The sequence below is a fragment of the Pongo pygmaeus genome, chromosome 7 (assembly GCF_028885625.2).
Source record: "Pongo pygmaeus isolate AG05252 chromosome 7, NHGRI_mPonPyg2-v2.0_pri, whole genome shotgun sequence".
NCBI lineage: Eukaryota > Metazoa > Chordata > Mammalia > Primates > Hominidae > Pongo > Pongo pygmaeus.
In genome coordinates, this window is record NC_072380.2 from 82539657 (window position 1) to 82550409 (window position 10753).

Here is a 10753-nt window from a genome sequence, read left to right on the forward strand (position 1 = left end):
AACAAAAATACCGTTAGAAAAACACATTTATTTAAACCTATTCATCCAAGGCAGAAGTTCTTAATCTTGGCTGAAATTGGCTGAAAGTGAGAATCATGTCCCCATCCCAGTAAAAATAAATTAGAAACACCAGTCCCCCAACCCCAGGTGAGTCTAACGTGAAGGAAAGGCTGAGAACTACTATGCTAACTAAGACAGAAGCAACCGATGGCGTGTTCTAAGGGGCATGAAAATAAAGCGAGGTCTCTAATGATTGTGGCAAAGAAGTTCTTTGCTGTGGGAAGGGAGGTGGGGAGTTTAAAGAGTCCATTTCTCCCTTCAGGAGGCTGGGGGTGGCTGGAGACAGAAGTGTTTTTTGTTGTTGTTGTTTTTGTTTTTTGTTTTTGAGACCAAGTCTTGCTCTGTTGCCAGGCTGGAGTGCAGTAGCGCCATCTCTGCTCTCTGCAACCTCCACCTCCCGGTTTCAAGTGATTCTCCTGCCTCAGCCTCCCGAGTAGCTGGGACTACAAGCCTGCACCACCACGCCCAGCTAATTTTTGTATTTTTAGTAGAGACGGGGTTTCACCATGTTGGCCAGGATGGTCTCGATCTCTTGACCTCATGATCCGCCTGCGTTGGCCTCCCAAAGTGCTGGGATTACAGGCGTGAGCCACCGCGCCTGGCCAGAAGTGTTTTTTAAGGTATCTGTTATCTTTAAAAACTTAAGGAGAAAGATTGTAAGTACTATCTAAAGAGGTAAACTTTGAAAAGGAAAAAAAATTTTAATTTTAAATTTTAAAATGAGGTCAGAGATTCTAACAAATGCTAATAAAAGGGCTCTTTGAATTTTTGGGACTTTTACAAAAAATACTGTGTAGGCAGGCAAACACAGCAAGTGTATTAGGTATACAGACTAATACACTAAGAGGAAAGCCTAAAGAAAAATCAAAGTTGACATGACAGAACTTGAGAGAGGAAAAAAGAATTAGTATTAGAATACTAATTCTTTAAAACCTTGACACAGTGGCTCACGCCTGTAATCCCAGCACTTTGGGAGGCCAGGGTAGGGGAATCACTTGACGCCAAGAGTTCAAGACTAGCCTGGGAAACATAGCGAGACCCCCATCTCTACAAGAAAAAAACACAAAACTATTAGCCAGGTGTGGTAGCATGTGCCCCTAGTCCTAGCTACTCAGGATGCGGAGGCAGGAGGATTGCTTGAACCTAGAAGTTCAAGACTGCAGTGAGCTATGATCGCACCACTACACTCAAGCCTGGGTAACAAAGTGAGATCCTGTCTCAAACAACAAAAAAGTATTTTTTAAATTAGTGTCTATACAATAATAATTCCAACAACATAAAAACTATATGTGTCTGTGGATGAGGACTAGAAGAGAGAGATTAAATGATTGGCATGTTTAGGTGTATTAAACTTGAAGCTTGAAGTTCTAGTTCCTACTTTGCTATTAAGATGCATATGTGTGGTGAGGTTTGGGCTTCTGGTAAAAAAAAATAGTAAATATAGTAAAAATATAGTTAAAAAAGTAAAAATATAGGCCAGGCGCAGTGGCTCATGCCTGTAATCCCAGCACTTTGGGAGGCCGAGGAGGGTGGATCACCTGAGGTCAGGAGTCCGAGACTAGCCTGGCCAACATGGTGAAACCCCGTTTCTACTAAAAATACAAAAATTAGTCAGGTGTGGTGGAGCGTGCCTGTAATCCCAGCTACTTGGGAGGCTGAGGCAGGAGAATTGCTTGAACCAGGGAGGTGGAGGTTGCATTGAGCTGACATTGCTCCATTGCAGTCCAGGCTGGGCAACAGAGCAAGACTCCGGTCTCGAAAAAAAAAAAGTGAAAATAGAAACAAAACACCAAAAAAAAAAGAAAGAAAAGATGCTACGTGTCCTTAAGGAGGTCTCTTCATTTCTCTGGGGCCCAAATTTCTTTTCTGCAAAGTTAGGGAATTGAAAGCTTTCGTTAAACTAGTGCTTCTTGCAAGGTTCCTCTAAGAGAGTAAAGAAGTGTAGCCCGTGGCTCAGAGCCAAGGCAACCTGAAGCATCCACTGCAAGTCCAAATTTTCTTGAAGTCTCGTGTTTTGCCTTAAAGGTGCATATCCTGGTATGTGAATTATTTCTCAAAATGCTGGTTTTGTTGTTGTTGTTGTTGTTGTTGTTGTTGTTGTGATGGGGTCTCACTCTGTTGCCCAGGTTGGAGTGCAGTGGTGCAATCTCAGTTCACTGCAACCTCCACTTCCCAGGGTCGAGCGATCCTCCCACCTCAGCCTCCCAAGTAGCTAGGACTACAGGTGTGCACCACCACACCCAGCTAATTTTTGTGTTTTTGGTAGAGACGGGGTCTTACTATGTTACCCAGGATGATATTGAACTCCTGGGCTCAAGCAGTCTTCCCACCTCCCAGTGTTGAGATTACAGGTGTGAGCCACCGAGCCTGGCCAAAGTGCTGTTTTTAAAAAAAGTTCATGAGCTTTTTATTCGTTGCTGTTCTTTTTGTGTTTTTTTCTTTTAAATATACAGTTAATACCATATTGTATATACAAGTTTATATTGTGATTTTTCACTATCATATCTTTCATATTTTATATATGTCATTAAAATGTTGTTACGTTTTATTTTTATTTTTTCTTTCGAGATGAGGTCTTGCTATGTTTCCCAGGCTGGCCTCTAACTCCTAGGCTCAGCCTCCTGAGTGGCTGGGATTACAGGGGCCACCACTGTGCCCCACTCATTATTTTTCTTTTAAGAGCTATATAATGTTCAGTCATATGGCTGTACTGTAATGCATTAACCTCCTGATTGGGATGTTCATGGTACATCTCAGTGTGTTTTCATCTCCACTATACTCTTTCCCTCCACTTGGCTCAGTGTAAAGGCTGAGCCTTCTTTATACTTTCTTTTTTTCGTGTGGTTTTTTGTTTTGTTTTGTTTTGAGACAGAGTTTTGTTCTTGTTGCTCAGGCTGTAGTGCAATGGCACGATCTCGGCTCACTGCAACCTCTGCCTCCCAGGTTCAAGTGATTCTCCTGCCTCAGCCTCCCAAGTAGCTGGGGTTACAGGCATGTACCACCATGCCTGGCTAATTTTGTATTTTTAGTAAAGATGGGATTTCACCATGTTGGTCAAGCTGGTCTGGAACTCCTGACCTCAGGTGATCTGCCCACCTTGGCCTCCCAGAGTGCTGGGATTGAGCCACCACGCCTGGCCTTTCCTTATACTTTCTAATTGAATCCTCTGAAGTGCAGGAGATCATAAGATGAAAATTTTTCTCTCTCATTGCTGCGGTGTGTGAAATGGTCTCTTGGTGATATAAATTGTAATTTGTCCTTTTTGGAGATCTCGCCCTAATGAAGGGGAAGGAAGAGAACGTGACTGAAGGCTGACTCCGCACAAGGCCTTCTGTAAAGGCTGTCACATGTCACCACCCAGTGAGGGAATCACTATCCCACTTCATGGAATAATAAGCAGAGACTCAAAGGAACGAGTAACTGGCTACAAAAGTGGGGTACCAGGGTAAAATTGGGTTCAATCCACCCCAGATCTGTGCCAGATGGTCCCGGGCAGCACACTCTGGTCCCACAGCAGCAGTAGAGCCAGCACAGGGTCCCCGACGCTCTCCGCCAACCCAGTCTTCCCTCAGCTCCGATCTCGATCTCTTTTCTTAGCTGCACAATGGCCTCTCCTGTGATTAATGTCTTATTTTTTGATGAGGATCCTTAGCATACAGCAGATAGTTTGTTTTCCAGAGGATGTACAAATGAACGGTTATTTAATGTTTAGAGCAGGGAGCAGCAAACTTTCTCTTTTCCTTTTTCTTTTGGTATATAAACTATGTATTAGCAGACAAGGCCACAGACTTAGTGCTTCTTGGACACAGCCATAGTATGGCCACAGTAGCCAGTGGTCTTAATGTGCTGGCTTCAGACACGAAGACCCCAGAAGTGGTGCAGCCCTCTACAGGCTGGAATCTTCTTCAGTTGCTCCAGGTCTTCACGGAGCTTGTTATCCAGATCATTGACCAAGACCTGGCTATAGTTTCCAGCCTTTCCATCCTTCTGTCTGTTCAAGAACCAGTTGGGGATCTTGAATGCATGGATTCTGCTTAGTGGCAATCATATGTTCCACCTCATCCTCAGAGAGTCCTGTGCTCTTGGTGAGGTTAGTGTCTGCTTTCTCAATACCACATGAGCATATCTTTGACCCACACCTTCAATGGCAGTGATGGCTGTTTTCTGCCAACATGGATGTTGGTGTTGAGTACTCGCAAAATACGCTGGAATTTCTCAGGGATCACAAGAGATAAGGCGGCAGCACAAGCGGCGGTGTGCAGGCCTCCTGTGGAAGAGCAAACTTTTTCTGCAAAAAGCCAGATCGTGAATATTTTAGCCTTTGTGAAATACGTGATCCCCGTCCTAACTACTCAATTCTGTCTTTGTAGTAGGAAAGCAGCCACAGACAATATGAAACAATGGGTGGTCTGTGTTGCAGTAAAACGTTATTTAAGCACGCAAATGTGAATTTCATGTAATATTCATTGCTTACAAAGTGTTACTCTTCTTTTGAGTTGTTTCCATCCATTTGAAGATGTACAAACCATCCCTAGCTCATGGGCAGTTCAAAAGGCAGTGTGGATCATCATTTGCCAAGTGCCCCACCTCCCAAATGGGTGGAGTGTTCAAATGTCCAGGCTGCTGAAGTGAGCGCCACTCGCTCCACTAGGACAGTTCTAAAGGACATACATAAACAGAGATCTCAGCCACTAAACTCCTACTTGTACGTTAACATGTGCGGAGGGTAGGTGATAAGCAATGATGGAAATGCCTCTTCTAGAAACTAGGCAATACTAAATACCCTCCCAAAGCTGGAATTCAGTTAGCACTCCTGTTTCTGGAAGGCATCCTTGCACTAAGCATGAGGTCTTGTTATTTCCATCTCCATTCCAACCATCTCTCTAAGAATCACACACCCTGGGCTCTCAGTACCTGCAGTGCTCCCCTTTATTTTTTTTTAAATCTGCATTTTTAAAACATTTCAATAGTTTTTGGGGTACAGGTGGTTTTTGGTTTCATGGATGAGTTCTTTAGTGGTGATTTCTGAGAATTTAGTGGTGCTCTCCTTTAAAGACTGCCTGTCACCCCACCCAACCCCTCCCTTTGGTGGCCACACTAGAATTTGAAGCTTAAACTAACTCCCCTCCCTGAACTCCTCACATCCTGTTCCCTGCCCCATTCCTCTACCTTCTTAGCCACTTTCACCCCATTCCTTTTACTGCCTCAATGGCAACAATTATTCCACCCATCGGATCCATGATCAATTGTTTCTATTACTTTTTTACCGTGCTTCACCCAAATCAAATCCTCACTTTCCTCCTTATCCAGCCTAAATTTCAACATCAATCCTGATACTGTCTTCTTTGCTTGCACACTGAGTCTAGTTTTTAGCACCTGGGTGGTGTCTTTAATTCAGATAGAACACAAGGGATAAGATGTGGGAAGTAGAAAAGATGATGTAAACCCCATACCCTCCCCATTGGCTGCACTGCCTATGCCTGGTGATGCCTTTGGTGCTAGGGGCTTTGTGTGCCACTATGGCCCTAGGACTGCCTGCTCCCTAGCCTGAGTCTGGGTCCACGACTCATTTGCTCTTCCAAGCAACAGGTCTAAGGCACAATCAGAGGAGGGAATGTGAATGGAGCTGAATTTTCCAAAATTGTCTGGATCATTTCCCTTAGCTCTTTCAGGTATATTATTCATGAAATAAATCTGAGCAGAGAATAAAAATTAGATGCTAAGTACACAGCAAAACTCTTCTCTTCATAGTGGGGTAATTTATGCCTCTGGGCCAAAAAAGAGATGACCTAGTACCTTCTATTGGGAAGTAACAAGTTTGGGGGGTAGACTAGTTATTCCATCCATTACAACTGATAATCTAAACTAATGCACTCTTAAAGATACTGAACATGTTTCAGAGCAAGCAAAATGTGTATATGATATGACACTATTTATGTGACCGATAAAAACATTCATACTAAAATAAAACTAAGAAACAAAATAACTGCCTTTCAACAGATCAGTGTGATTAATAGATGATAAGGTATTACACTTTATATATTTGATTTTATAAATCATTCATATAGTTACATGAAATTGTAGTGAAGAAATCAATTCAAATTGACGTAATTATGGGCACTGGAATATAAACTAAGAACTGACTAAAAGACCAGCAGAAAACCTGTCATGCTTTAAGTTAAAGGCAGGCACTGTGAACTCTTTGATACCTGGCATGCTGTCAACTAGAAAGCTTTAGTGAGTGGTTCTTTGATCTACCCATTCAATATTATATGATCCAAGTTCCTGGAGGGCAAGTTCTGTCTTATGCATTTATTTGTTTTAAAATTTCTTGCACCTTGTTCTGTGCCCGGGATGTAGTAAACTCAAAAAATAGAGCTGAAATGAATCAATGAGTGAATGAATGAATATGGTGGTGAGGATGAGACACTACAAAACTCTGAACTGGTTTTTGGTTTTGTTTTTTTAGAGACAGCGTCTTGCTGAGGCTGGAGTGCATTGTCACTGTCATAGCTCACTGTAGCCTCAAACTTCCGGGCTCAAAGGATCCTCCTGCCTCAGCTTCCCAAGTAGCTGGTATTACAGGTGTGTGCCACCACACTCTACTAATTTTTAAATTTTTAAATTTATCCCTATGTTGCACAGTCTGGTTTTGAATTCCTGGGCTCAAGTGATCCTCCCACCTCAGCCTCCTGAACTGCTGGGGTTACAGGTGTGGGCACAGTAATACTAGTATATCTGGCCTGGTTTTGTTTTTAAGCCAAGAAAGCCTAAATTATATTCAGTATGTATTATATTCTAACATTGTGCCAAATTGTAATTCTCAATTAAATTAATATTTTTAAAGTGGCCTTGAAGTTAGTAATAAATAATTCAGTTTTCAGGAGGAAAAATGAGCATTTCATTAAAACAGAGAAACTAGTAAAATGAGAAATATAATGAAAATTAACTATGAATCTTTAAATATATAAGTTTTACTTTAAAAAGGAAGAGTAAGATATCATCAGGTAGAGAATTATATCTGAGCATAAGTAGGGATGTGTTCACACGAATGATCTACTAAAATCAGATATATAAAGTATAATACCTTTTCATTTACTAATCTTACATCTCTATTTAAAAGCAGTTAAATTTCCTCAGATTATCTTTTAGTATGAATGCTTTTATTGGTCAGCAACATAGTGTTATATCATTTAAATATTTTAGTACCAAAAAAAGCCCCAAGCAAATAGCTCGATAACCTTCTGCTTGAATGTTCTAAAAGCCCTTACAAAGTGTCTTAATGTTATAAAAAGTTGAGTAGTGATTTCCCACAGTTTATATAAGTGGTACTCCTTCTCCCAGCCTCTGCCCATTCAATTTCTCTCAACTTACTGGAGCAAACTATTTATGCTGAAAGTTGGCGGTAGGAGGAAGATGCCAGGAGAGGAGCTCTGTGGTCCCCAAATTTATGACATATGCCATGTGACACTCCGTCAACATGATCGCAAGCCAGTGGTTTACATTCACTTTCTAGGAAGTCAAACCAGGCAGGGTATAACTGGGATGTTGTGGCTTTTCCAGCTTCATAAATTCAGTATTTTAGTTACGTATGAATAAATGTCACAATTATATGCCACAAAAATCAGTTCACATAAACCTGTCCTTATTGAGGTTTTTTTTAAGTGAAAAAGGAAAGTCTAAAATTTTTTAAATTTTGAATAAAATACACTTGAATCTCTGATTACAATGAGATACAAATAAGGAAAAAAAATTGAGAAAATTCACATGGTTCTCATGGCAGGATTGATAAAAATATGCTATACTTCCCCTCAAAGGTTTTCTCAGAATACTTTTGCTGGTCAGGCATGGTGGTTCACACCTATAGTCCCAGTGCTTTGAGAAGCTGAGGAGGGAGGACTGCTTGAGTTCAGGAGTTTGACACCAGCCAGGAAATATAGGGAGACCCTGTCTCTACAAAAAAAAAAATACAAAAATTAGCAGGGCATGATGGCGTGCACCTATAATTTCAGCTACTCCAGAGGCTGAGGTGGGAGGATCCCTTGAGCCTGGGAGGTTGAGGCTACAGTGAGCTATAATCATGCCACTTCACTTCATCCTGGGCAAGACCTGTTTGTCTCTAAAAATATAAAAATAAAAATTAGTCAGCCATGGTTGTACATGCCTGTTGTCCCAGCTACTCAGGAGGCTGAGGCAGGAGGATTGCTGGAGCCCAGGAGGTCAAGGCTGCGGTGAGCTGGGATTGCGCCACTGCACTTTGCCTGGGTGGCAGAGTGAGACCATCTCTAAAAATAAAAATAAAAATAACTTGCTGTTACCTAAAAAAATTGTTTAAGGAAAAAATTATAATGTATCTTGCAATCTTTAATTTCCAGCTGTTCTACTGTCAATGATGACAGGAGACAGGAATTTAGCTTAGTAGTGTGCCCAAAGCAAGGCAGCATAGCAACTATCCTGTAGGGCAAATTGCTCAGCAAGCAATATGCCCTCTGTGTGGCAATCTTACATGTGCCCATGCCGAGCTAATTTGCTAAAAAAAAAAAAAGTTTAGAACAAAAGCTATCACTTCATCTCAGGTACTTACTGTGGGAAACTACTATATATGTTTTTGTATGATTTTCAATCTCATATAAGAAGAAGGAAGATATATTGTGGCTATTGTCAATATTTAACTATTTTGGAGTCTCTGCATTTCAAAACCTTCACAAATTTCAAAATACCAATTTTTCATTATTCTGCCTCATGCCAAAACATATTTGTCTGGATCAAGCTAAGTACAGTGCACATCAGCTTACCTTCAGGAATTATAAATGCATAATTTTGAGATGTTTTGCAGCAATACTATAATAGGCCCCATTCTTTCATTTATGTTTGAAGCCTGATAAAAATATGTGCATGGCTTCTGGGGAATGAGAGTGAGCACCAACCTTCAAGATTGCTCCTGCTAAATGAAGGCAATTTCTCTGCTCAGAGTTGTGGAGACTGAAAGCATCCACAAGGTTGTCCCAGAGGTGACAAGCCTTTCAATTAAGTGGAGCTACTTGAGTATGCCTTTACAATAAAGCAGGAGTGCTGTAACTCTGTGTTGTAATTCCCCTTAATGTATGCATTTTTCTTTCTGCCTCCCTTCCTTCCTCCATTTCATCCTTTCTTGCTTGCTACTTTATTTGTAAATTTATGTTTCTTTCTAGATTAAAGTCATTTTGTACACATGTGGGGCAATTTCTCCCAGAGTTGTGATGGTTGTAAAGTCATCCCTAAGAATCTTGTTTGACATCTCACTGTCTTCTTATACAGGGAAAGAATAAGGGGAAATACGGAACAATCATAATTAACCATAAATGGAGAGTATAAAAGTAATACATATGAGGTTTTAAATCTCAATCATCAATTTCAAGAACAGGATTAAAGACTAAAATCATAAAGATATCAGCAAAAATGATTTGTACACTCAAAAAGAATGTAGGGCTTTAATACATGTTTTATTTTTAGTTTTAGTTAAAGGACTTTTGCTTTTGTTTTTGTGTGTGTGGGGTTTTTGTTTTGTTTTGTTTTTTTGAGACAGGGTCGCCCTCCGTCAGCCCAGGGTGGAGTGCCATGGTGTGATCATGGCTGGGCTAAAGCGATCCCCCTGTCTCAGCCTTCCGAGCAGCAGGGATTACAGGAGTGTGCCACCACACCTGACTAATTTTCTTATTTCTTGTAGAGATAGGGTCTCACTTTGTTGCTCAGGCTGATCTTGAACTCTTGGGCTCGAGTGATCCTCCCATCTCGGGTTCCCAAATTGCTAGGATTACAGGCATGAGCCACTGAGCCCAACCTGTATTTTTTAATAATGGTGAAGTGCAACTATGAATTGTAATAGAAAGCAAGCTAAACAATATATGGAAAATTAGGCTTGCCTTAAGTAAGCTTTCCCAAAATTTTGAATTTTAGGATACCTTACAGATAAAATGAGATAAAAAGGCAAAATCTCTTGCCCCTTTAAGGAAAATGGTATAACATCACAGACATTTGATAATTACTTTTACTTTAATAATTATCTTTACTTTTACAATAGCACTACATTTTTTACAGCTTTATAAAGGGATAATTGGCACACAATAAACAGCAGTTAATTACAGTGGGTAAGTTTTGACATATGTATATATCCTTGAAACCGCCACCTTGATGGAGATAGCCAACATAGTCATCTCCAAATGTTTTCTTCTGCCTTGTGGCAGTTCCTTGCTCAGTTTCCTCCCCTCTACCCCCTTTCTTTGGTTCAACCACTGCCCCATTGGCTGTCATGATAGGTTAGTTCGGCATTACGTTTAATAATCTGTAAGGAAAACAAAAATGATCCCTTTCACTCAATTAAAAAAAATAGTTGCTTCGTTTGTTAACTGGAAGGTAAAGTAATAGTGTTGGAGTGAGGAGGAAGACACACAGGTCATCAGAAGGAACTCTCACCTGAGTAATGATTTTGCCGATTATTTTTCATACTCCACAGCCTAATGCTAATTGGATTAAAGATTCAAGAATCCAGGAAATGAAGTAAAAAAGGTACGTTGAGTTCAATAAATAATGGGTTTTTTTCTATCTTATTTATCAGCTTATTTCTAGTTAATAAATGGATTTACGAAATCTGGCCAAAAATGAAGGTCTCCACTGATAAATGCTCAAAACAAGCCGTATGTTGGAGTTTTATGGC

At 40.6% G+C, this 10753-nt stretch overlaps 1 pseudogene; it reads right to left on the reverse strand.

The window, feature by feature from the left end:
* Nucleotides 1-3849: 3849 nt before the first annotated feature.
* LOC129042092 (small ribosomal subunit protein uS13-like) lies at nucleotides 3850-10350 on the reverse strand (annotated as a pseudogene).
* Nucleotides 10351-10753: the final 403 nt, after the last annotated feature.